Source organism: Anomaloglossus baeobatrachus, chromosome 4 (genome assembly GCF_048569485.1).
Source record: "Anomaloglossus baeobatrachus isolate aAnoBae1 chromosome 4, aAnoBae1.hap1, whole genome shotgun sequence".
Lineage (NCBI taxonomy): Eukaryota > Metazoa > Chordata > Amphibia > Anura > Aromobatidae > Anomaloglossus > Anomaloglossus baeobatrachus.
The window spans coordinates 49,200,370-49,227,759 of record NC_134356.1 but is presented as its reverse complement, the minus strand read 5'-3'; the positions used below and the strand labels follow the sequence as shown (position 1 = coordinate 49,227,759).

At 46.6% G+C, this 27,390-nt stretch overlaps 1 protein-coding gene across 1 annotated transcript in view; it reads left to right on the top strand.

Moving 5' to 3' along the window:
• GALNT10 (polypeptide N-acetylgalactosaminyltransferase 10) overlaps nucleotides 1-27,390 on the top strand; it is a 184,692-nt gene that overhangs the window by 1,003 nt on the left and 156,299 nt on the right. The gene's annotated exons all lie outside the window — the stretch shown is intronic.

The following is a 27,390-nucleotide window of genomic DNA, read 5'->3' as shown; positions in this document are numbered from 1 at the left end:
GAATGGTTCCACTAACACTTGTTCAGACGATGGAGAAAAAATATTGTGTAAGGAAAGAAATGACAGCGCTCTTGTTCTGTGATGGAAGGTTCAGCGGCCGTGTGTGCTATTACCTGTCCGGTACAGGCGAATGTCAGTGGTTCTGTTACTGTCAGGTCCACGACGTCCGGTCCTGTCGGTGATTGTTACGCGGCTGTCAGCGGTTCTGTATCTGGTGCATGACTCTCAGCACTTCTATTGCTGTCAGGTACAGGTGACTCTCAGCGGTTCTGTCGCTGTCCGGTACACGACCCTCTGCGGTTCTGTCGCTGTCCGGTACACGACCCTCTGCGGTTCTGTCGCTGTCCGGTACACGACCCTCTGCGGTTCTGTCGCTGTCCGGTGCACGACCCTCTGCGGTTCTGTCGCTGTCCGGTACGCGACCCTCTGCGGTTCTGTCGCTGTCCGGTACGCGACCCTCTGCGGTTCTGTCGCTGTCCGGTACGCGACCCTCTGCGGTTCTGTCGCTGTCCGGTACGCGACCCTCTGCGGTTCTGTCGCTGTCCGGTACGCGACCCTCTGCGGTTCTGTCGCTGTCCGGTACGCGACCCTCTGCGGTTCTGTCGCTGTCCGGTACGCGACCCTCTGCGGTTCTGTCGCTGTCCGGTACGCGACCCTCTGCGGTTCTGTCGCTGTCCGGTACGCGACCCTCTGCGGTTCTGTCGCTGTCCGGTACGCGACCCTCTGCGGTTCTGTCGCTGTCCGGTACGCGACCCTCTGCGGTTCTGTCGCTGTCCGGTACGCACCCTCTGCGGTTCTGTCGCTGTCCGGTACGCGACCCTCTGCGGTTCTGTCGCTGTCCGGTACGCGACCCTCTGCGGTTCTGTCGCTGTCCGGTACGCGACCCTCTGCGGTTCTGTCGCTGTCCGGTACGCGACCCTCTGCGGTTCTGTCGCTGTCCGGTACGCGACCCTCTGCGGTTCTGTCGCTGTCCGGTACGCGACCCTCTGCGGTTCTGTCGCTGTCCGGTACGCGACCCTCTGCGGTTCTGTCGCTGTCCGGTACGCGACCCTCTGCGGTTCTGTCGCTGTCCGGTACGCGACCCTCTGCGGTTCTGTCGCTGTCCGGTACGCGACCCTCTGCGGTTCTGTCGCTGTCCGGTACGCGACCCTCTGCGGTTCTGTCGCTGCCCGGTACGCGACCCTCTGCGGTTCTGTCGCTGCCCGGTACGCGACCCTCTGCGGTTCTGTCGCTGCCCGGTACGCCACCCTCTGCGGTTCTGTCGCTGCCCGGTACGCCACCCTCTGCGGTTCTGTCGCTGCCCGGTACGCCACCCTCTGCGGTTCTGTCGCTGCCCGGTACGCCACCCTCTGCGGTTCTGTCGCTGCCCGGTACGCCACCCTCTGCGGTTCTGTCGCTGCCCGGTACGCCACCCCCCGCGGTCCTGTCGCTGTCCGGTACGCGACCCCCCGCGGTCCTGTCGCTGTCCGGTACGCGACCCCCCGCGGTCCTGTCGCTGTCCGGTACGCGACCCCCCGCGGTCCTGTCGCTGTCCGGTACGCGACCCCCCGCGGTCCTGTCGCTGTCCGGTACGCGACCCCCCGCGGTTCTGTCGCTGTCCGGTACGCGACCCCCCGCGGTCCTGTCGCTGTCCGGTACGCGACCCCCCGCGGTCCTGTCGCTGTCCGGTACGCGACCCCCCGCGGTCCTGTCGCTGTCCGGTACGCGACCCCCCGCGGTTCTGTCGCTGTCCGGTACGCGACCCCCCGCGGTTCTGTCGCTGTCCGGTACGCGACCCCCCGCGGTTCTGTCGCTGTCCGGTACGCGACCCCCCGCGGTTCTGTCGCTGTCCGGTACGCGACCCCCCGCGGTTCTGTCGCTGTCCGGTACGCGACCCCCCGCGGTTCTGTCGCTGTCCGGTACGCGACCCTCCGCGGTTCTGTCCTCTGTCACCGGCGCCATCACACAAATTCTTTACCACTAAATGCAAATCTTGCAGCCCCTCTTTGGTGAGGGTCTCGTGGACTCGCATGGTGGGCTCAGCCCAATTATCCAGATTTCCCACAGAGCAACAAATCCCAAAAATCCCTAATTGTGAGGTAAAATAATAACGTGCTGTCAGGTTTAGACCCTCAGCCTCGTGGCCGGTGACTCGGCGATGCTCCGTGCCCAGGTGTGTGGTGTCATGGCCGCTGACGTGTCCTGCGCTTCACTCCTCAGTAACTTCTCCGTCTCCCTCCTGCCCAGTTCCGGGTGTGATTGTGTCTGGCAGCCGGGATGTGCTCTGCATGAGAACACGAGCCTGTCTGAGCGCAGGGAGCGCCGGGGTGGGGGGGAGACATGGCCCCTATTGACATTGGTGTAACCCTTATCACCAGCCCTCTGGATGGGGATCGCTTGTAGCCCGGACACCCCTGTGGACAAATGTCCTAATATTGGGCAGGTGCAATCCTTTACTGAAAAAGGTTGGTGGTCCAGAAAAAAAAAAGCCTCTGGGAGCTCTATGGACTGTCAGGGATTTTTTTCTTCTGCCTGTCTGTTAGATCGTAGGCTGATAACAGAGAGCACTAGTCTATTGTATAGCACACAAGCTCTTGTGTTACTTGCGGTGCACTGTGAGCGCTTGCCACTTTTATACTTGGGGAAATGGACAAATCCGAAAAGTCGGGGAACATTATGTATAAGACTTACGGAATTTTATCCAATCGCTGGCATCTTAAATGGAATCTGTCACCAGGTTTTTGTTCCCCCATCTGAGAGCAGCATAATGTAGAGACAGAGACCCTGACTCCAGAGATGTGTCACTTACTGAGCTGTTTGCTGTAAAAAAAATTTTTTACATAGCTTTTGAATATGCTGGACTACCTGAAGCACACAAAGTAGTCCTGTAATGATAATCTACTGCTGATTAAACAATGATTTTAAAAAAAACTACACTAAGCAGCTCAGTAAGTGACACTTCACTAGAATCTGGATCTCTGACCTTACATTATGCTGCTCTCAGATTAGGTGGCAAAAACCTGGTGACCGATTCCCTTTAAGAGTCCTCTTTTGTGTTAAAGGAGTCCCGTTCTGGTGATCTGAGGACAGCAGGGTATAGAGGGGAAGCTGAGCAGATAGATATATTAGTTTGTTGGAGAAGATTCAGTATAATTTGCATTTTATTCATTGAAAAAGCTGTTTTTTGTATCATTAGTCCAGTGGGCGGAGCTACTAGGGACTGTCAGCTGACTACTGCACAGTCATACAGGGATGACTGTCAATCACTCACTAGCACCGCCCACTGGACTCATATGATACATATAGGGATTTCAGTAAATAAAACAAAGTTTACTAATGAAACTTTTTCCATATACAGTGCGTGCATATATATATATATATATATATATATATATATATATATATATGTATATATATGTATATCTCTATATATATATGACAGGTTCCCTTTAATAGTATTTGCATCGTGCGTACTTGGCGATCCAGCCATTTACATACTTTGAATGTCAATGTCAGAATGTCTGTATAACCCTTTAGGAAAATGTATCCTCAATCTCTACCCAGGTAACGTTATTGACAGCTCCGCGGCGCTGCTAAATTTGAGGTCCCGTAGCCTGATGGACAGCTCCTCAGTGTCCCTCCTCCCTGCTGAGATCTCTCGCTGCTGAGTACAAGTTGCAGCTGTCAGTCGGGCTGGGTGGGCGGAGATTGAGTAGACAACTCATGAGCACTTTTATTCTGTAACTGGACTAAAATTCTAATTTTGATGGCAATTTGTCACCAGATTTTGGCTATGTAATATGAGAGCATCATGATGTTGGGGCTGAGACCCTGATTCCAGTGATTTATCACTATGTTGGTGTTTCAATAAAATCAGTGTTTTATCAGCAGGAGATTATCACTACAGGACTAAATGTCTTGTGCCTACTAGTCCTTCTGCTCTGTGTAACTCCGCCCCCTCTACTGATTGGCAGCCACTTACAGTGTACACGGAAGCTGCCAATCAGTGGTGTGGGCGGGGCTATGCACAGCTGCATACTCCGAGCTCTGCTAGATCTGCAGCTGAGAAAACTGGGATTTTATCAAAACTGCAACAAGCAGCCCAGCAAGTGATACATCGCTAGAATCAGGGTCTCAGCCCCTACATGGTAACTCTGTTACGTCAGGTTTGGGGTATGTGCATATGTTTGATTTTTTTTTTTTCCAAAAAAATCAGTGTTGGACAGAAAATGCTGCATAAAATCCACACTTTTTTTTTTACGTGTTTTTGATGCATTTTTCTCCACATTCATTTGAATGCTGAAAGATTCGACACGCTGAAGATTAAAAAAATGACTGATTTTTCATATCTGCAAGAAAAATCTAGAATCCCCGCACCTTGATCTCTGCGCTGTCACATGATAAAATAGACAAATCACAGAAATGTCATATGCGGGGGTGCGGTGTGTGGACCATGCCGATCAGACATTGATGACCTGTCCTAAAGATACGCCATCAGTGATAAAGTAGTGGTTGACCTCTTTAAAGGTAACCTGTCCTCTGATTCATGCAGCCAGGTACATATTTCTCTGAAACTGAACGAATGTGTCACGGATGACAGACAACCCTGTGGTGTTCGGCTGCAGAAGGTCGCTGCGTTTGGCTGCACAAATTGCTCCTTGATATTTCATTCTTCTCTGGTGTGATTTGAGTTCCATGTATCTTCTCTGTCAGGGTTAACTCTTTCCCCTTTAGGACCCTGCGAACATCTTGGCAGTTCAGCTGCTAATCCTTATCCCCATTCCCTGTCTCCATATATATCTGTCATGAAACTGAAATGTCAAAGAAGGGCACAAATGGTGTCTTATCCGGTGGTACCAGAAAGAATTTTAAAGGTGCACTAACCTTGTGCGGTTGTGTTAAAGACACAACCACTATAAACACGTGTTGAGGAAGGCTGCTGCAGAACCCAGGAAGATGGCGTTGGAGGAGATTGAAGAAAAGGATCTGTCCGTGCTGCCAGAAGATGATCACTGAAGATCAACGGGGATTAAGCCATCGGATTTTATTGTTGTACGCGTTTTGGAGCTGTAAAACCCCTTCTTCAGGAACAAAAATCAATGCTGCCAGAAGATCACTGAAGATCAACGGGGATTAAGACATCGGATTTTATTGTACGCGTTTCGGAGCTGTAGAACCCCTTCTTCAGGAACAAAAATCAATACTCCCAGAAGATCACTGAAGATCAACAGAGATTAACACATCTGATTTTATTGTTCTGTGCGTTTCGGACCTGTAAAACCCCTTCTTCAGGAACAAAAAGCAAAAATGTACTTTATTGATTTTTTTTTTTCCAGAAGAAGGGGTTATAGAGCTCCGAAACGCGTAGAACAAATAAAATCCGATGTCTTAATCCCCGTTGATTTTCTTCTGGCAGCGTAAATAGATTTTCTTCCATCTCCTCCAAGTCTATATGTCTGCATTCACCCTTGGCTTGTTGCCGGCGATGGTTACTAGTCCTATGCTGTCCAGATTGCAAGCAGTCGGCTTGAAATCTCTTGTTGTAACACGTTGCTGTCATTCTCCCAAAGTCCTGGAGATAAGTTGTCCATTTGGATTCCCCTGTTTGTTTTCCCTGTGTATGTTCTTCAGGACTTAGTGGGGTTGACTAGTGCTCATCCCGTCCGGTCACTACCTAGGGTCCATTTCAGGTCAGCCAGGGTCTAGGTATCCAGCTCGGTACATAGGTGCGGATCCCATGTAGAGAAGTCAGGGAAGCCAGGGGCCAGCAGAAGGTTTTATAAGGGGTCACCATCTTCCCCTTTCCTAGAGACAAGGTTCCCCTCTTTCCTCCCCTTCCTTTTTGTCGTTTTCTTGGTATACCCCATATCTAGCTTGACAGAAACGCTCCAGCATTCCGTAGCGGGAACTGTTGGAGATGAGATTGGTCAGAGTTCGACCCCCCCCCCATATGGCCGACTTGTCCCTGTGCTGCTAGAGATGATTGACAGGTCTTTCCCATAGTGACAGACCTGTAGAGCAACTGGGAAGACAAACGGCACAAAAATAGCATCTTATCAATGATGGCAAAAAGTGTAAAAAATCCAGAATTGTGCTCACCTGAAAGTCACAACTACTGACGACACGTGAAACGGCCCCATGGTGAAGTAATTGCTGAAAAACTCGAGAGAAGGGCTTAATCTCCGCTGCCGTAGGAAAGGAGACTAAGAAGAACAGATCTTGGACAGTGCTTTATTGTCAACACGTTTCGGAGTATAACCTCCTTCTTCAGGACAATCATACTTTTTACTAATTGTCCCGAAGGAGTTTTTACTCCGAAACGCGTTGACAAGAAATCACTATCCAGGATCAGCTCCTCTTGGTCTCCTTTCCTATGGCAGCACGGATTAATCCCTTCTCGCCAGGTGTTCAGCAATAACAACAGACCTGTCAGTCACCTTCCACAAAAGCTGGCCTAGGTGGTCGGAGTCTGACCAGGCTCCTCTCCTGCAGGATCTATAAAGTACACCCTCTATGGGATACTGGAACGTTTCAGAGAAATAATGTGCGCACGACATGTTTCCTTCTAAAATGGTTCTGCAAAGTTTGATCTATCCACTCCGCTGAATTCTGCTGTTGTTTTCTTGGTGCTCCCTCAACCAACTGCTCTGTTGAACCAGGGAAAATATGGGCCATAAGTTCGCATTTCTGGAGATCGAGGGGGGGAGGGGTTCTAAGGTCCGTGTAGATAATTCAGCTCCTATTGTAAAACCAGAGCGGACAGATAACGTTAGGACGGATTAATCATTTCTGGCCAGTTCCTACTCAGTGTCAGCGTAGACGACAGTCTAGACAAACCTATAATGTTCCCGATGTATCGTAGTGTTTGATGCTGTCTCACCTTTTTGATAAATTTGGCAAATTTTTAGATTTTTTAGTCTAAGTTTATACCACCTATTAGGTGACCTATTTAGGGCCGGCCACAGTCATAAATCACTTTCAGCTTATTGCGCTAATACACTTTGAACCCGCTGCTTATCTTTATATTCCTTTGCTCGCCTCCTACACCCATCAGCCATAGAATTATAGAATTAAAGGGGTATCCTCAAGATTGTACGTCATTCCTTATCCATTGGATGGAGAATAACTTTCTACATCTCTGGGATTCCAACTGCTCAGATCCCAAGAACCTGGGCTCTCGAGCTGCCTGTGAATGGAGTGGTGGTCAATCATTCTTAATTGGACTCTTTGGAGATCTCGGGATTAGTGAGGCCCAGTGATTAATAAATTCACCCCTATCCAAAGTTTCAAATATCAGGATACCCCTAAGGCTGGTTTCACACATCTGACGTTGAAGAACCTTTTAAGACTAAGAACAATGCCCGGGCCATTCTTGAGTCTCCTAACCTGAACTCAACAGTCTCGTATAGGCACATACGAAGCTGTTGAGTTCGGGTCAGGAGACCTTGAACATCGAGGAGCTTACTTGGACTTTAAATGTAGGACTTGTGAGACTTGTCTTGGCTTGAAACCACGTGGTGCGTCCATTACCCACCGCAGGTGGATGAAGTTTCAGTGGTGTGGCCGACCATGTGGTCTCATCCTAAAATTGCTGTGAGAGGAAGTGAAGAACACGGACCCTCTGGTGAGTTTCAGAGAGTAGAGTTGGTTAAATTAGGCAACAAGTGAACAAATCAATCCATGAGTTTGTTGTGTCGGAAGATGAGAAAGTGAGCAAATGTAAGATTCTGAGGGCCAAATTGTGTTGGCGAGATGACTGAGTCAAAAGTGGTCAAGGGAAGGACAGTCGGTGAACTGGTGAACAGGACCTGGTGGTCCAAAACTCATTGTTGTACATGGTGTCTGATCTCGCAAAAGAGTGTAGTAGAAAAAAAATCACTCCTGGGGTTGAAATAGAGAAGTGTCAACCTGCGGTGTAGCCATTGGCCTGCGAAGAGTGGCGATGGGGACCTCTTGTCTACCACCAAGCCTGCTGTTAATGGGCTCATAAGCATCAGAATTACACCATGGAACAAAAGAAGAAGAAGACCTGGTCCAGTTATTGAGGTTTTTTTTTATTATATTTGCTGCTAATGTCTTGGTGCCAGAGATGACGAGTGGTTTGGTGGAGTCCATGCCTCGATGGGATAGAGGTGTTTTGGCAGCATAATGGAGACTTGCCCAGTATTTGACGGGGCGTTAGGCTGATCTGTGCCTGAAAGTGAGTCATTATGATTACCGTTTATTTATTACTAAGCGCTTCCATGACTTCCACACCCATGTCACCTTGGTAGCCACCTAGGGAGGAAAAAAAATGAAATGGACCCAATACTCATCCAATAAGAACCAGTTTAACCTGTATAGGAGCCGATCTAGAGAAGAAAAGCCTGAACGGGTGGCTATCTGCTGCAGTTCTGTCCCTAGGGGCAAAAAGGATAATAATAGCGGCAAACCTAATGGTGCTTTGAGTCTTCCTGACTCTCGGAGTATAGGCACACCTTTCTCAGGCAGGTCCTCTCCGAAATCCTCCTGAAAAAGCTCCCAGAAAACGATCAAAACTCGCTGTTCACATGTTCAGTCTTTTGAGCTTTTAACTGGTTCGGGTTTCCAAAGATGGAAAGAAGTTAAAAGAAGTGACCCGAGCATTTTTCAGGCCTGGGTGTCTCTTTAAAGGGACTCTGTCAGCAGATTTCTGCAATGTAACCTGAAGACAAAAAAGAGACTTAGCCCTGTGTCTGTTATCCCACAGTCTGTTTACCTGCAATTTTAGCTTAAGCCTCTTATCTTTATGATTAGTGGGTCTCAGCAGAGAGTGAGTTGTAGTCGACTCTGCCCCCATCTATGATTAGCAGCTTCTGTTTCTGGAAATGTGGACTGAAATCCTGGTGTGGGCAGGGGCAACTCTGAGCTCTGCTACATACAACATCTCAAATCTTCCACTGTTTCGGAACGGCTGCAGCCAGTAATCTAAGTGATACATTATTGAACTCAGAATCTCATTGCCAACATCATGCTGCTCTCAGATGACGTAGCAAAAACCTGCTGACAGATTCCCTTTAAGCATTTTGTTCGCATTTTTGTTTGAAAAACTTCTACTGTTGGATTGAAGTAAAAAAAGAAAAAAAAGTTTGGAACACGGCAGTAAAGGAAAAAAAAAGACCACACAAATATTTTGGAAAATACACTTTAACAACCCCCCCCCCCTTCCCCACCACCGGTCAGAAAAGTTGAAAGTATGCTTAGGAAAGTACCTAAAAAAAATAACACTTATGGAAAAAAAATGTTGGAGTCTCCTGAAGCTGCTGCTTCTTGAAAAACTCGTCTGGTTCGCCCATCTGAAAAAGGTGTCGTCTGCACGTACCCCAAGGCTTCATTCTGACGAGAATTTTTTGTGTACGTGCTCGGAGTTTTTTTTCAGCGATAAACTTTAACCCCTTCATCCCCGGGCAATTTTCCATTTTTCGTTTTAATTTTTTTCTCTAATTTTTCTTTCAATATAGCCATATGAGGGCTTGTTTTTTTTGCGGGACAAGTTGCACTTTTGAACGACACCATTCATTCTGCACCATTTGTACTGGTAAACAGGGAAAAAAAAATTCCAAAAGCGGTGAAATTGAAAAAAAAAAAAAAAGTGCAGTTGCACAACTGTTTTTGGGGTTTTTATTTCCCATGTTCACTATATGGTAAAACTCACATGTCATTATGATTCCCCAGGTCAGTATGAGTTCGTAGACACCAAATATGTAAAGCTTTATTTTTATCTAAAGAATAAAAAAAAAAAAAATTCAAATTTTGTAAAAAAAAAAAAACCCAACACATTTTTGTTGCCATTTTCCGAGACCCGCAATGTTCCAATTTTTCGACATCTGGGGCTCTGTGATGGGTTATTTTTTGCGTCTTGAGCTGACGTTTTTACTGGTACAATTTTGGGGTAGATGTGATGTTTTGATCACCTGTTATTGCATTTTAATACAATGTTGTGGTGACCAAAAAAAGTAATTCTGGCCTCTTTATTTTCAGATTCGATTTTCAAATTCATTGATTTTATATTTAGATAGGGCATTTCTCAACGCAGCGCCACAAAATATGTGTATTTTTACTTTTTGTTTTATTTTCAATGGGGCAAAAGGGGGGTGATTTGAGCTTTTAGAATTTTGGTTTATTTTTCATATTTTTTTCATTTTTTTTTTTTGTGTGCTTTTTTTTACTGTTTTTACTTGTCTTTTTAGGGGACTTTATGATAGCAGACTCCGATCGCTTCTCTTGATCAGAGCGATTCTTCAGTGCCACTCTGATCAGGTGAAATACTGCTCTCCTGTGAGTGCTGCGCTCTGCTGCCATTCACAAGAAACACATCATGGCAGTAACAGGTGTCGTTATCTGACCCGCACGCTGCCAAGGCAACCCATTGTCGCCCCGTGATCGTGTCATGGGCCCGCTGATGGTGGGAGGGAACAACGCGATTCCCGCTGGAGCGCTTTAAATCATGCTCTTAGAGTTTGACAGCGCGATCTAAGGGCTTAACAGGCGCATGTGGATTGGAGATCCACCTGCGCCTGTTAGCTGCACATGTCAACTGATCAGATCAGCAGACATGTGCGGAGAATAATGCGGGCTCGTCGTGTTAGCCAGTTTTAAAGAGCCATACACGAAATATGTACGTCATTGGTCGTGAAGGGTTTAACGGGTAAAAAGTGGAGACATGGATCAAACTCACCCATTCAAGTCAATGGATCTGTCGAAATACTGGACTGCACACCGATAACACCCATGTGTCCTTTTCTGGTGTTGACTTTTTATTGGGAAGAACCAATTTTTTTTTTTTTTATTTAGTCAAAAACGAAAATTTAACTTTAATCATTTTCCAAAAATGACAAATTCTACCAGTTATAACCCAATCGGGACACAAAGGCACCAATTATCGAGCAACACTCTGAATCCTAACCCTGATTTCAGCCCGGATAGGCACTGTACAAAGGAAGAATATTATTATGACCAATGCTCAGACATGGATCAATGCCCTTGACGTTAAAAGGTAATCTCAGCCATTGTAGATGAGCGGACGCTGGGGGTTCACATGTTGTGATTTCAGGTGGGTTTTGCCTATCTAACCCCCATTATTCCCATTTTTCAATTGTTGCCCTTACCCAAAAAATCCAATAAAAAGAGATCAAATTGTCAGACGTGCCCCAAAGTAGCATCAATTAAACGTTGGCTCAAGGCGCAAAAAATGAGCCGGGACATAAAAATGTTATAGCTCCTGAAAGAAGGTAAGGAATAAAAAAACAAAAGCGGAAAAATTGGATTCAGACGGTCACCAAACTAGATCAGGAGGAAAAATAAATGAGAAAAATCCAGATAATTCTCTTTCGCCTCGGTTCTTGGGGTGCCCGGCGTTTGCGGCCTGACTCGCCCTCGCGTGGTTTATGCCGCTCGTATAATGTACGATGTTACCTCCGTGCCAGCTTTCCGGCTTTTCTGTAATTTCCTCCCGCATCTATTTGGTAAACCGTGAAGGCTTTCTCATTGGGGTCTCCTCATTTGAGATAATGAAGTTAATTGTTTGCCCCAGGGCTCCCTCAGCACTTTCATGCTTTACTAGCTCCCGCCGTACACAATGACAGCTTCTGCAAATGAGCATTAGAGCCGGGATTGCTCAGCGCCGGTGCCCTTTGACTGCCGGCTCGCAGGCATCTGTGAAGGTTAAGGTAGGTAAACATGGTCAAGGGAAGAAAAGGAATCTTAGTATTGACAACGAACAACAAGTGCCGCCATGGATGTGAAGACAAAGAAATATTACCGGCAGGGAAGACGCCGCAAAGAATTCCTAATCTTGCACCCATACGGCAAAAAGAATCAACATATGAAGAACAATGTCAAAACGATTAGCTTCGAAAGCCATGGTTTCCGCTTGATATCCGTCAAAATTCAAATTTTTTTCCCCCCAAAATTTGCTAATTTAATGTTCCTTATAATGCTCTGGGTTCGCTCCAGACCTTAGAGCATGATAAGCGGAATTTGTAAAAAATAAACCCTTTGACTCGCCCCATGTCTCTGGTCACGCTGCTTCTCATCGCCAGCCATCCAGTCCACATCTTCTCATCGTCCACCAACGGGTGTTGGAATCTCCAGATCTTTCACGCTCAGTCAGGACTTCCGGTGTTCATGAGGCCGGGAAGGTTCTGCATAAATTTGCAAATGGTCACAAACTTATGACATCTTAATTTTTCCACGAACATGGTCAGAATCCTTCCAACCTCATGAAAGCCCAAGTTCTTAGTCGTAAGCGTTACAGGCATGGAGGATGAAGAGATTCAGCGAGGGCTGGACGGGTTGCGGATGGAATGAAGAATTGAGCCGGGAGGGTTCTGCATAAATTTGCAAGAGTCACAGACTCATGACATCTTGACATGCGCCTTGACTTTCACATGGTCAAAACCCTTCTGGCCTCATGAAAACCGAAGCCCTTAGGCTGCTTTCACACATCAGTTTTTTTGCATCAGGCACAATCCGGCTCAAAAACCTATTCAACGGATGCGGCGAAAAAAACGGATCCGTTGCATAAGTTTTTCCTTGCGGTACGTCCGTTTTTTGACGGATGCGGCTTGATACTGAGCATGTGCAGTATGCGGCCGGATGTGGTTTTTGCCGCAGGATGCTGCATCCGGCGTCCGTAGGTTTGCATTGTAAATAGCGCCGGATCCGGCGCAATGCGGTTTTTCGCCGCAGACAAAAAATGTTGCATTCAACGTTCCATCCGGCCGCCGCATCGGCTAAATATGCTGCATCTGGCAAAAACCGGACGCAACGCAAGGCCATGCGGCACAATCCGTCGCTAATGCAAGCCTATGCAGAAAAACTGCACCCGGCGGCAAAAAAACTGATGCGTTTTTCCCGCAAAGCGCCGGATTGTGCTGCACAGCAAAAACCTGATGTGTGAAAGCAGCCTTAGTCATAAGCGTGAGATGCCTTGAGGATGAGGAGATTTGGTGAGAGCTGGACGGGTTGCGGATGCAACGGAGAATTGAGTCGGGAGGGTTCTGCATAAATTTGCAAAGGGTCACAGACTCATGACATCTTGACATGTGCCGTGACTTTCCATACACATGGTCAGAACCCTTCCAGCCTCATGAAAACCCAAGTCCTTAGTTGGAAGCGTGAGAGGCCTGGAGGATGAGAGTCAGCGAGGGCTGGACGGGTTGCAGATGGGATGGAGAATTGAGCGGTAAGATGAACATATGGATATGTTTCTACATTTCTTTTATTCTTTTGATGCTCATTTATGGCTCGCTGGGTTCACACAGTTTTACAAAACGCGCGCTGGGTTCACACACAGTTTTACAAAACGCTCGCTTGGTTCACACACAGTTTTACAAAACGCTCGCTGGGTTCACACACAGTTTTACAAAACGCTCGCTGGGTTCACACACATGCAGTGGCTCTCCACTGGTCATTGTGTTGGTTTTTCTGTTGGAGTTGCTGAAAAACAGGATTCCGAGGAGTCGTTATTATGCATGTACCTAATTTAAACACGTGTAACTGGGAAAATAAAGTCTACAACATAACAGCTGCACCCACACCCTACTGTTTTCTGTACAGACTAGAAGATCCCTAGCTGCATAACTAACACAATTCTGACCTGGCTCCCTGAAAGGCCATTGAGCTGTTTCCTGTACAGACTAGAATATCCCTAGCCTCACAACTGGCAACCACAAGTTGGAACGAACTCCCTGAAAGGCCATCAAGCTGTTTCTCATTCCTCCTGAGGAACCAGAGTGGAAGCCACTACACAACTAACCCAGATAAGGAAAGTGTGCAGAGGTAGACGGGGACCCAAGGTGAGGAAACTTAAGGCACGTGCACAAAGGAAATAAAAGGAGAACTCTAAATAAAAACAAAGAAAACCTCCCACAAACCTAAGAGAAGACTGAGGAAAAGCGTTGGGAAGGTAAATGAGCAGACACAGAGCAGTTACACAACTGATCTCTAAAATCCTTTTGTTGCAGGACTGGAACTCCTTGGCTGTGATCCATCTAGAAATATAGTCAGCAAAGAGGAGTGGTTCAAGATGAGTATAAGTATCACCACCCAAGCTTTGATAGGACAGAAACAAAATAGTAAAGTGAGGAACACCTGACTAGCAGCAAAGCAGGGGAAGGAAAGCAGAGATAAGAGAACCATCAGCAGTTGGACAAACACCGACCAGGCAGTGGCGCAACAAGAGGTCACTGGATCGTGTTCCAAAACTGAAGCATGAGTGTTGTTCACTTTATGAAGCTATCAGATGGACATTGTCAGGCCTCCTCCCTCAGTGTTCTTTTTCATGTCTCGAATTTAATGTTTCCATCGGAATGCTATTTTTTTTTTTGAGGATTCCAACAGAAAACCCAAGTGCTTAGATGAAAACGCAGTGTGTGAACCTAGTCTTAAAGAGTTGTCCATGCAAACCCTTTTATTGAGGCACCTCCTGTGGGGAAACAGAATTTGGCATGTGGTATTGCGCTTATCAAAACTAATGGATATTTGTAATACATGGATAACGATGCACGCCGACTCTAGGAAGAACCAAACTTTACGTCTACTCTTGACTTTGGATATGGTTTTAATCACAACTGGATTGTTCTGAGGATGATGGATACCCACAACTGGATAGTTCTGAAGATGGTGGATACCCACAACTGGATAGTTCTGAAGATGGTGGATACCCACAACTGGATAGTTCTGAAGATGGTGGATACCCACAACTGGATAGTTCTGAAGATGGATATCCACAACTGGATTGTTCTGAAGATGGTGTATACCCACAACTGGATAGTTCTGAAGATGGTGGATATCCACAACTGGATAGTTCTGAAGATGGGGGATACCCACAACTGGATAGTTCTGAAGATGGTGGATACACACAACTGGATTGTTCTGAAGATGGTGGATACCCACAACTGGATTGTTCTGAAGATGGTGGATACCCACAACTGGATTGTTCTGAAGATGGTGGATACCCACAACTGGATTGTTCTGAAGATGGTGGATACCCACAACTGGATAGTTCTGAAGATGGTGGATACCCACAACTGGATAGTTCTGAAGATGGTGGATACCCACAACTGGATAGTTCTGAAGATGGTGGATACCCACAACTGGATAGTTCTGAAGATGGTGGATACCCACAACTGGATAGTTCTGAAGATGGTGGATACCCACAACTGGATAGTTCTGAAGATGGTGGATACCTACAGATTATTTTAAAGCTGGTCCCACCTCTAGGGTCTCAAGAACAGGACCCCAAGAGGTAAACGGATAGAGCAATGAACATGAGGGTCCCACCTCTAGGATCTCAAGAAGAAGACCTCAAGAGGTCTTAAAGACGGTACCCTGTTCTCAATTTCAGAGGCAGAACCCGCATTTCTAAGGCGGATACACCATATCTTACGGATATGTCGTAGATAAAATGAGACTAGCTCTTTAATGTTTTACTACACCACGAAACCTGCGAGCTCCACAGTCATTAGACTTCTCCGAGAACCGAGAAAGACAAATCCACGTTCATAGATCATATTATCCAGTGTTTTCCAGGCGTCTCACTCGGGGGACTGCAGCCAGATCTAGGGCTCGGTCACGTATCTCCTTTTTCATTTATGGTTCTTTGACGATCTGTCAGCGTCGCCACCTGCAGCCGGATTGGCAGACAAGACTTTGTTCTTTTAGCACGAGCAGCTGCAAATCTGTCATCTGTCCCTGCGACTGCATCAAAAAAGGTCTTTCTTATCCACTTCCCTGGCACTGACGCTTCTCTGAAAGACTGAAATTTACAGCTACATGCAAAAAAATAAAAAAATTAAAAAAAAATTCAGAAAACGCTGTGATCCCAGCCCGGCTCAGGCTCTCTCGTCTTCGTCTTTTGGATATTTTCACCGTCGCTTGCCTCAGTTAATTTATAGCCCTGCAAATCTTTACTGCCTCATTAGAGCCATTTAGGATGTATATGTGTTAAATTTAACAAGCATTTTCTCTTTGCTAATTTAGTGCTAATGTACAGGAGGTAAAGTGATAGCATTTAGTTCCCCTCGCAGTTGGCCCCAACGCTCTGCAAACAGCTCAAATGCATCATTACAGATCCATTTTCATGTGCAGACATCACTCTGATGTTTGTGCTCCAGACTTAAAGGGGTTGTCCATGACTATGGTATCAAATCGGTGAGGGACCTCCACCTGCAACCCCACGACCAACTGCTAGATGGGCGGCCAGATCTAAACCGTGTATACACCGTATAATACATTTTTGGGTACTTGAAAACAGCGGCTACATTGTGTGCTGAGCTGTTGTCACGAGTGACACAGTCATGTGGTTTCTGGCCATAGAAGGTCACAGCATCCGGCTGCGCAGAATTCTCCCTGACTTTATATTGTTCCTGCTGGATTAATCTCTCTCCCTTTTGAATTCAGCAGGAGCTCGCCTTCCACCCAGCTGCTGATCATCAGCATTCTCTTGGTGCTTAAATACCCCTTCCTTCCTTGAAATGATGCTGGTGATATTTTCAGTTCCTTCAAGCTGAGGTTGCAAGCAGGTGTCTTGTACTCCTTTGTTGTTTTGTTCCTGAAAGCTCTGCTGAACTTCTACCTGAGTCATCTAATGTGTCGTCCCCCTTGTGTCTTCTATAGTGTTTAGTGGTTTTGACGAAGAGCTCATCCCATCCTTCCCTATTTAGGGCCCAGCACTAGGGATACCTAGGGTCTGATACCCATCTCGGCACATAAGTGTGGAACCTATCTAGGGTGGTGACGGACCCCAGGGACCAGCAGTAGGGATACCTAGGGTCAGGTATCCGACTCGGTGCATAGGTGAGGAACCTATCTAGGGTGGTGAGAGACCCCAGGGACTAGCAGTAGGTTCGGTCAGGGGTCACCATCTTCCCTCTCCCTAGACACAGGGGTCCCCTTCCCTTCACTTTGGCCTTGCGCTTGGTACTTTGCCGTACCTAGCGGGACAGCTGTGCCTTTCCATCTCTAAACACTGTTTCTGACAACTTCACTACTGAACAATGGAAGTGCCTGTTGTCGGTCCCCCACCAATCCGATATTGGTGACATATCCTTAATATCATAGTCATCAACGCCCCTTTTAAGGTGGCCATACACCTTCAATAGTTGTTGTTTAACAGACCACTATTACCCAACCCCCACACACATAAAGTTAATCCAAAATATGAGTACACTCCTCACATTTTGTAAATATTTTATGGGACAACACTGAAGGTATGACACTTTAATACCATTTGAGAACTCAACACTCACCGGACATTGATGGCTAACAAAAGTGAGTACACCCTTAAGTGAAAATGGCCAAATTGTGTTGAAAGTGTCAATATTTTGTATAGCTACCATTATTTTTGAGCACGGCCTTGACTCTCTTGGGCATGGAGGTCACTAGAGCTTCACAGGAGGCGCTGGATCCTCTTCCATCCTCCATGATGACATCATTGAGCTGCTGGATGTTAGAGACCTTGTGATCCTACACATTCCGTTTGAGGACCCACAGTTGATCAATAGGGTTTAGGTCTGGAGACAACCTCTGGATATAACGCTGAGCACGGGCACTCAACTTCTTTAGTCGACCATGTTGAGGTCTGTTTTGAGTGGAACCTGTCTAGTTAAACCACTGTATGGTCTTGGCCACCGTGCTGCAGCTCATTGTCAGGGTGTTGGCAATTTTCTTTATAGTCTCAGCCATCTTCATGTAGCACAACAATTCTTTTTTGTTTCCAGACCCTAAGAGAATTATTTGCCAATAGGAGCCACGTTGAACTTCCATTTACCAGTATGAGAGAGTGTGTGTGAGAGAACACCAAGTGTAACACACCTGCTCCCCATTCACACCTTCTTACACTGAGTCACATAACGCTGGGGAGGAAAAATGACTAATTGGGCACAATTTGTCCATTTTCACTTAGGGATGTACTCACTTTTGTTGCCAGCGGTTTACACATTAATGGCTGTGTGTTGAGTTATTTAGAGGGAAAACCAAATTTTTCCTGACCATTGTACATTGTATCAAAGTGTCAGATCTTCAGAAGAGATATAAAAAAAATATTTAGAAAAATGTGATGGGGTGTACTCACTTTTGTTATATGCTTTTACCAGGATGCCCGGGATAAAGACCAGGATGGGGAATATATATGAGGATGAGGGACATACAGTTAGGTCCAGAAATATTTGGACAGTGACACAATTTTGGCGAGTTGGGCTCTGCATGCCACCACATTGGATTTGAAATGAAACCTCTACAACAGAATTCAAGTGCAGATTGTAACGTTTAATTTGAAGGTTTGAACAAAAATATCTGATAGAAATTGTAGGAATTGTACACATTTCTTTACAAACACTCCACATTTTAGGAGGTCAAAAGTAATTGGACAAATAAACCAAACCCAAACAAAATATTTTTATTTTCAATATTTTGTTGCGAATCCTTTGGAGGCAATCACTGCCTTAAGTCTGGAACCCATGGACATCACCAAACGCTGGGTTTCCTCCTTCTTAATGCTTTGCCAGGCCTTTACAGCCGCAGCCTTCAGGTCTTGCTTGTTTGTGGGTCTTTCCGTCTTAAGTCTGGATTTGAGCAAGTGAAATGCATGCTCAATTGGGTTAAGATCTGGTGATTGACTTGGCCATTGCAGAATGTTCCACTTTTTTGCACTCATGAACTCCTGGGTAGCTTTGGCTGTATGCTTGGGGTCATTGTCCATCTGTACTATGAAGCGCCGTCCGATCAACTTTGCGGCATTTGGCTGACTCTGGGCTGAAAGTATATCCCGGTACACTTCAGAATTCATCCGGCTACTCTTGTCTGCTGTTATGTCATCAATAAACACAAGTGACCCAGTGCCATTGAAAGCCATGCATGCCCATGCCATCACGTTGCCTCCACCATGTTTTACAGAGGATGTGGTGTGCCGTTCCCTTTCTTCTCTAAACTTTTTTCTTCCCATCATTCTGGTACAGGTTGATCTTGGTCTCATCTGTCCATAGAATACTTTTCCAGAACTGAGCTGGCTTCATGAGGTGTTTTTCAGCAAATTTAACTCTGGCCTGTCTATTTTTGGAATTGATGAATGGTTTGCATCTAGATGTGAACCCTTTGTATTTACTTTCATGGAGTCTTCTCTTTACTGTTGACTTAGAGACAGATACACCTACTTCACTGAGAGTGTTCTGGACTTCAGTTGATGTTGTGAACGGGTTCTTCTTCACCAAAGAAAGTATGCGGCGATCATCCACCACTGTTGTCATCCGTGGACGCCCAGGCCTTTTTGAGTTCCCAAGCTCACCAGTCAATTCCTTTTTTCTCAGAATGTACCCGACTGTTGATTTTGCTACTCCAAGCATGTCTGCTATCTCTCTGATGGATTTTTTCTTTTTTTTCAGCCTCAGGATGTTCTGCTTTACCTCAATTGAGAGTTCCTTAGACCGCATGTTGTCTGGTCACAGCAACAGCTTCCAAATGCAAAACCACACACCTGTAATCAACCCCAGACCTTTTAACTACTTCATTGATTACAGGTTAACGAGGGAGACGCCTTCAGAGTTAATTGCAGCCCTTAGAGTCCCTTGTCCAATTACTTTTGGTCCCTTGAAAAAGAGGAGGCTATGCATTACAGAGCTATGATTCCTAAACCCTTTCTCCGATTTGGATGTGAAAACTCTCATATTGCAGCTGGGAATGTGCACTTTCAGCCCATATTATATATATATATAATTGTATTTCTGAACATGTTTTTGTAAACAGCTAAAATAACAAAACTTGTGTCACTGTCCAAATATTTCTGGACCTAACTGTATATACCAGAATGGTGGACAGATATACCGTACCAGGATGGGGACATATATACCAGGATTGGCCCAGGATGGGGAACATATCAGAAGATGAAGGACATATATACCAGGATGGGGAACATATACACCAGGATGGGGAACATATATCAGAGAATGAGGGACATATATACCAGGATGGTGGACATATATACCAGGATGGGCTCAGGATTGGGATCATATATAAGAAGGTGAGGGACATATATACCAGGATGGGGAACATATATCAGAGGATGAGGGACATATATACCAGGATGGGCTCAGGATAGGGAACATATATCAGAGGATGAGGGACATATATACCAGGATGGGCTCAGGATAGTGAACATATATCAGAGGATGAGGGACATATATACCAGGATGGGGAACATATATAAGTTGATGAGGGACATATATACCAGGATGGGCCCAGGATGGTGGAAATATAGACCAGGATGAGGGACATATATAGACCACATTACATTGCATCAAAGTGTCAGATCTTCAATGTTATCTCGTGAAAAGATATAATAATAGAATATTGACAGAAATGTGAGGGGTGTACTCACTTTCTGGGAGATACTGTACATGTCTTGGCTGAGTATGGACAGTATGTATTCTAAGTAAAGAAGTAAGAACCGTGACCGTGGCCTATCTTTCATCCTGAAGACAAAGGATTGGGCATGTTAAAATCGAACATGCCTGATTATTCTTTCTCCCTCCTGTAATTTCACATTTAGGGAATTTCCAGTTCAGAAATTCCAATAGAGATTTTTCACACACTTTTTCTGGATGGAAAATCAGAAATGACAGGAATTGCTGATTTTTAAATCTTTAGCATGTCACTTTTTTTTTTTTTTTTTAGTTTTTTTGCTGACGCTTCCCACTGCATTTGATGAAGAATCCAATGGTCGTGGATTCTATGTGGAAAACTACCCGAGACATGAGAGCAGACAGAACTTAGGTTTAGCCAATGAGGAGCGTCCGTCTTTTTTGGCTCGATGGACCTCGTCGTCGGTGTTTGCGGTCATTTCTTATGAATACATGAGTGCATTTTTATAGCGGAGTCATTTGTGCCAAACCTCCCGCTGAGCTCGGCTGCGTCTGACCACTTAGTTATCACTCTGCGCCTCCTGTGACAATACACACAAACACTTCTCGCATTTCTCGCGGTAGAAGGAGCGGCGGTGGTGGCGGCTACACGGCTTAGAAAGCCACTGATACATTTTTTTTTTTTTTATTCCGGTCCTTTGATCTCCCCTATGAAGCCCAATGCGGGAATCTGAATGGCAGACGGCACGTTTCCCGCGTTGTGTACACCGGCTCAGTATGTATCCTTATTTTCTATGGAGAACGGCTTTAGACTGGAATGAAAGTGTGAATATTAAAGCAGAATAGCTGAAAGGTATCTGTCAGAAGTCGGCGGTGTAACGAGCGCCGAGAAGGTACCGTACTATATACACTAAGCGCTGCACTTTTCCACTGATGGCTTTTTATTTTTTCTCTTCTTTACTGTTATGTTTAAAATATATTTTCCTTTTTTTTGAAAAGACTAAAAAAGAATCTTTAAAAAAAAGTGCATTAAATACACAAAAAATGACAAGCGGCTCCTTTCTGAGTAGCCTACGCTCTTCTAATTCTCAACTATGAAATGTTAAAAGGATTTTGTCATCTTCTATTTTACTGCTCCCCAGGCTCCTGGGTTCCTGCTGGTCGAGGGGGCGACGCGCTCCTGATGATTGGCAATTCAGACCAGTTGTATGGTTGCGCCTCTGGCCTAAATTGTGCAGTCTCCTCCGCTGGAAGCCGAGGCAACTGTCACAATCGGACAAGAGGATGTCCGGCGCACGGTGTTACATGGGTTACAATGGTGATAGAAAGGGAGAAGAAAGGTCTTGACACCTCCTAACACTATCCTGTGTCTGGACCCTCAGCTCCCCTAATGTCCCTATATGAGTCCTTCCCCTCGTCACCTTCACGTGCTACTCCCTAACTGGCCCATAGGTAGCGGGGGTCACTAACCTGTGTCTGGACCCTCAGCTTCCCTAATGTCCCTATTTGAGTCCTTCCCCTCGTCACCTTCACGTGCTACTCCCTAACTGGCCCATAGGTAGCGGGGGTCACTAACCTGTGTCTGGACCCTCAGCTTCCCTAATGTCCCTATTTGAGTCCTTCCCCTCGTCACCTTCACGTGCTACTCCCTAACTGGCCCATAGGTAGCGGGGGTCACTAACCTGTGTCTGGACCCTCAGCTTCCCTAATGTCCCTATTTGAGTCCTTCCCCTCGTCACCTTCACGTGCCTACTCCCTAACTGGCCCATAGGTAGCGGGGGTCACTAACCTGTGTCTGGACCCTCAGCTTCCCTAATGTCCCTATTTGAGTCCTTCCCCTCGTCACCTTCACGTGCTACTCCCTAACTGGCCCATAGGTAGCGGGGGTCACTAACCTGTGTCTGGACCCTCAGCTTCCCTAATGTCCCTATTTGAGTCCTTCCCCTCGTCACCTTCACGTGCTACTCCCTAACTGGCCCATAGGTAGCGGGGGTCACTAACCTGTGTCTGGACCCTCAGCTTCCCTAATGTCCCTATTTGAGTCCTTCCCCTCGTCACCTTCACGTGCCTACTCCCTAACTGGCCCATAGGTAGCGGGGGTCGAGGCACCTCCTGAAACTAACCTATGTCTGAACCCTGAGCACCCCTAATGTCCCTATACTAGACCTTCCCCTCATCGCTGTCACGTGCCTACTCCCTGATTGTCCCTCCACTTATCCTTTGTAATTTTATTGTTGTATTTTGTTAAAATCTCAACTATGAAATGTTAAAAGGGTTTTGTCTTCTATTTTACTGCTCCCCAGGCTCCTGGGTTTTTGCTGGTCGAGGGGCAATTCAGACCAGTTGTATGGTTGTGCCTCTGGCCTACATTGTGCAGTCTCCTCTGCTGGAAGCCGAGGCAGCTGTCACGATCAGACAAGAGGATGTCCGGCGCACGGTGTAACACAGGTTACAATGGGGATAGGAAGGGAGAGGAAGGCCCTGACACCTCCCAACACTAACCTGTGTCTGGACCCTCAGCTTCCCTAATGTCCCTATACTAGTCCTTCCCCTCATCACCATCACGTGCCTACTCCCTAACTGTCCCATAGATAGCGGGGGTCACTAACCTGTATCTGAACCCTGAGCTCCCCTAATGTCCCTATACGAGTCCTTCCCCTTCGTCACCTTCACGTGCCTACTCCCTAACTGGCCCATAGGTAGCGGGAGTCACTAACCTGTGTGTGGACCCTCAGCTTCCCTAATGTCCCTATTTGAGTCCTTCCACTCGTCACCTTCACGTGCCTACTCCCTAACTGGCCCATAGGTAGCGGGGGTCACTAACCTGTGTCTGGACCCTCAGCTTCCCTAATGTCCCTATATGAGTTCTTCCCCTCGTCACAGTCAGGTGCCTACTCCCTAACTGTCCCATAGGTAGCGGGGGTCGAGGCACCTCCTGAAACTAACCTATGTCTGAACCCTGAGCACCTCTAATGTCCCTACACTAGACCTTCCCCTCATCGCTGTCACGTGCCTACTCCCTGATTGTCCCTCCACTTATCCTTTGTAATTTTATGTTGTATTTTGCTAAAATCTCAACTATGAAATGTTCCACAGGTTTTGTCATCTGTTACCGCTCCCCAGGCTCCTGCGTTCCTTCTGGTCGAAGGGGCGACGTTCTCCTGATGATTGGCAATTCAGACCAGTTGTATGGTTGCTCCTCTGGCCTACATTGTGCAGCCTCCTCCGCTGGAAGCCGAGGCAGCTGTCCCGATCGGACAAGAGGATGTCCGGCGCACGGCGTAACACGGGTTACAATGGGGATGGAAAGGGAGAGGAAGGTCTTGACAACTCCTAACACTAACCTGCGTCTGGACCCTCAGCTTCCCTAATGTCCCTTTACTAGTCCTTCCCCTCATCACCTTCAAGTGCCTACTCCCTAACTGGCCCATAGGTAGCGGGGGTCACTAACCTGTGTCTGAACCCTGAGCTCCCCTAATGTCCCTATACGAGTCCTTCCCCTCGTCACCATCACGTGCCTAGTCCCTGACTGTCCCATAGGTAGCGGGGGTCACTAACCTGTGTCTAAACCCTCAGCTTCCCTAATGTCCTTTTATGAGTCCTTCCCCGCGTCACCATCAGGTGCCTACTCCCTAACTGTCCCATAGGTATTGGGCGTCGGGTCACCTCCTGACACTAACTTGTGTCTGAATCCTGAGCTCCCTAATGTCCCTATGCAAGTCCTTCCATTTGTCGCCATCTTGTGCCTACTCCCTTACTGTCCCATAGGTAGCTGGGGTCGGGGCACCTCCTGACACTAACCTGTGTCGGAACCCTGAGCTCCCCTAACGTAGCTGGTTTGAATCCCCTCACGTCCCTATAATAGTCCTCCCACCCCCCCCTTCCCCCGTCGCCATCAAGTGCCTACTCCCTTACTGTACCTCCACTCACCCTGTATCGTGCCAAGACCGGTGAGTACACTAGACATCACCACTACGATAATTAAACACAGGTCATGTCAATAGTACCTTTAGAAATATATTTACTTAGAAATTTGGTGACGAGTTCAAAACCTGACAAAACCCTATTGCCTGTAGTATCGTAATAAGTGTATGGCAACGTATTTTAGATTTGGGATTTTCTCATTTGTCAGCCATGTCGTTGCCCTATATGTTATATCACTCAGCTACATGAAAGATCTGGGTATATCCAGGATAAGAAAGGTGGCGGCCAGATCATGTCAGCTGTAATGAGCCATTAATAGCCTGATGCTGATTCCTTAATTACTGGATAGGAGCCAAATATGTGGAGCACCGGAGCTGCAAATCAGTTTGAGATTCTTGTTGGCTGTGCCAACTGGACACTGATGGAACTGACTGCATATACTAGGGGTCTTCGTATTCTGGTCATATAAATGTATCACTTATCCACCAGATAGGTGATACATTCTAGATTGATGGACAAATTACAGCTGTGACACCCAAGAGTCGCCAGGATTTGGGTACCTCGTCTCCCGTTCTGGTTGATGCTCGGAGGAGTTTGGATGGAACGGTGAAGAATCGAGCTCGCGCCTCGAATGGAGAAGGAGAACACATGGTCTTCCTGTTGGGGGTATCGGTGGCGATCGTAGGCCATATATACTAGTCAAAGGGTCCCCATCCTACAGCTCGGGAGCCACATGTGGCTCGCGGGCCCATGATGTGTAGCTCGCAGCGGTTTGCCAGCTTGGTGTATAAGCACAAGGGTTAGCAAACGGCTATGAAGAGCGGGCCTCCAGATCGTGACTTTTGTGAGTACCCTCACATCTAAAAGGGAAAAGTAGGAACCCCTGGATCTTGGTATACTACATGACTTATTCAATAAAGTATACGACACGTGGTACAATTTTTTCAGGATGTCTTGAGTGAAATAGTACAGCAGACTCGGCCATTCGTTGCACTGTGTACCACCGGGTGGGACTTGGTGGTGACGTGCACCCCACCGGGCACCGTAGGTTCAGAGTGAATGCACCGTTAGGCCACTCTACGACTAACTGTATTATGGTGCTGTCAGCTCCGGTTAATACATTGACTGTTAGGTTGGGATTTGCGTCCGTAAGTCACTCATCTGGGTCTGGCTGTAACAGTTTTACTCGGCAAAGAACGTAAGTACTCGTAATGATCATGAGCGGTGAATAGCGCGCCGGTGCCACTCACGGGCGTCTCGCAGTCTGGCACCTTCTAGCCGAGCTTTGAGCATATGGCATACATTGCAACGGAAGTAATTAAGGTTTTGCCCGTCTCGCTGCCTGACCAGACCTGCCTCCCGTCACAACCGTCCCGCTACCGGGGACATTGTTTTAGCTCTGATTCATTAACTCCATCCTTCCTCCATTTCACATTGTCAGAATGGTCCGTCTTGGTAATGCGAAGAGACAAGAGGAGAGGGGGGATCTGCGCAGCTCGTCTTTAGGTGTAAGGGCTCATGCACCCGTGCGTTTTGGAACCAAGGATCTTGAGCTTTGATATCATTATGGGAAACCTTCATGGTCACATCCCAAGGCTGAAAACCTAAGGGGATGTTTTTCCATACAAATTTTTGCCTCTTGATTTAACTCTTTAGTAGAAGAAAAACCCAAACAATAATTAATTAATTGAGGTCGGATGCACATAAAAATGCCGGCCAACGTAGGCGATTTGCGGATGAATTTACGGAGTATAAAAAGAGTTGGATTTCTGCCGCTCTCGCACGTTTACGGCTTTTTTTTACCCCTTGTCCTCTTATCACTACTGAGCAGACGGCGCTTGTTTTGGCTGAGTTTTCAGAGCAGAACTTTCCAAAAACCACAAGGAAACCACAAGTTTTGATTCGAGAGTTTGTTTTCTGATAACTCTGCAAAAAAGCCCAAAAACTTAGTGTGGGCGCATCCTTAAGGGTACAGTGGGTACGGAAAGTATTCAGACCCCTTTAAATGTTTAATTCTTTGTTTCATTGCAGCCATTTGGTAAATTCAAAAAAGTTCATTTTTTTCTCATTAATGTACACTCTGCGCCCAATCTTGTCAGAAAAAAAACAAATGTAGGAATTTTTGCAAATTCTATAAAAAAGAAAAACTGAAATATGACATGGTCATAAGTATTCAGCCCCTTTGTTCAGTATTGAGTAGAATCACCCTTTTGAGCTAGTAACGGCCATGAGTCTTCTTGGGAATGATACAAGTTTTTTATTCCTGGATTTGGAGATACTCTGCTATTCTTCCTTGCAGATCCTCTCCAGTTCCGTCAGGTTGGATGGTGAACGTTGGTGGACGCCATTTTCAGGTTTCTCCAGAGATGCTCAATTGGGTTTAGGTCAGGGCTCTGGCTGGGCCGGTCAAGAACGGTCACAGAGTTGTTCTGAAGCCACTCCATTTTTATTTTAGCTGTGTGCTTAGGGTCATTGTGTTGTTGGAAGGTGAACCTTCGGCCAAGTCTGAGGTCCAGAGCACTCTGGAAGAGTTTTTCTTCTAGGATATCTCTGTACTTGACCGCATTCATCTTTCCGTCAATTGCAACCAGTCGTCCTGTCCGTGCAGCTGAAAAACACCCCCATAGCATGATGCTGCCACCACCATGTTTCACTGTTGGGTTTGTATTGGGCAGGTTATGAGCAGTGCCTGGTTTTCTCCACACATACCGCTTAGAATTATCACCAAAAACCTCTATCTTTGTCTCATCAAACCAGAGTATCTTATTTCTCATAGTCTGGGAGCCTTGATGTGTTTTTGAAAACTCTATGCAGTCTTTCTTTTATATGTCTTGCACTGAGGAGAGGCTTTCGTCAGGCCACTCTGCCATAAAGGCCCGACTGGTGGAGGGCTGCAGTGATAGGTGACTTTGTGCAACTTTCTCCCATCTCCCTACTGCATCTCTGGAGCTCAGCCACAGTGATCTTGGGGTTCTTCTTTACCTCTCTCACCAAGGCTCTTCTCCGACGATTGCTTAGTTTGGCTGGACGGCCAGGTCTAGGAAGAGTTCTGGTTGTCCCAAACGTCTTCCATTTAAGGATTATGGAGGCCACTGTGCTCTTAGGAACCTTG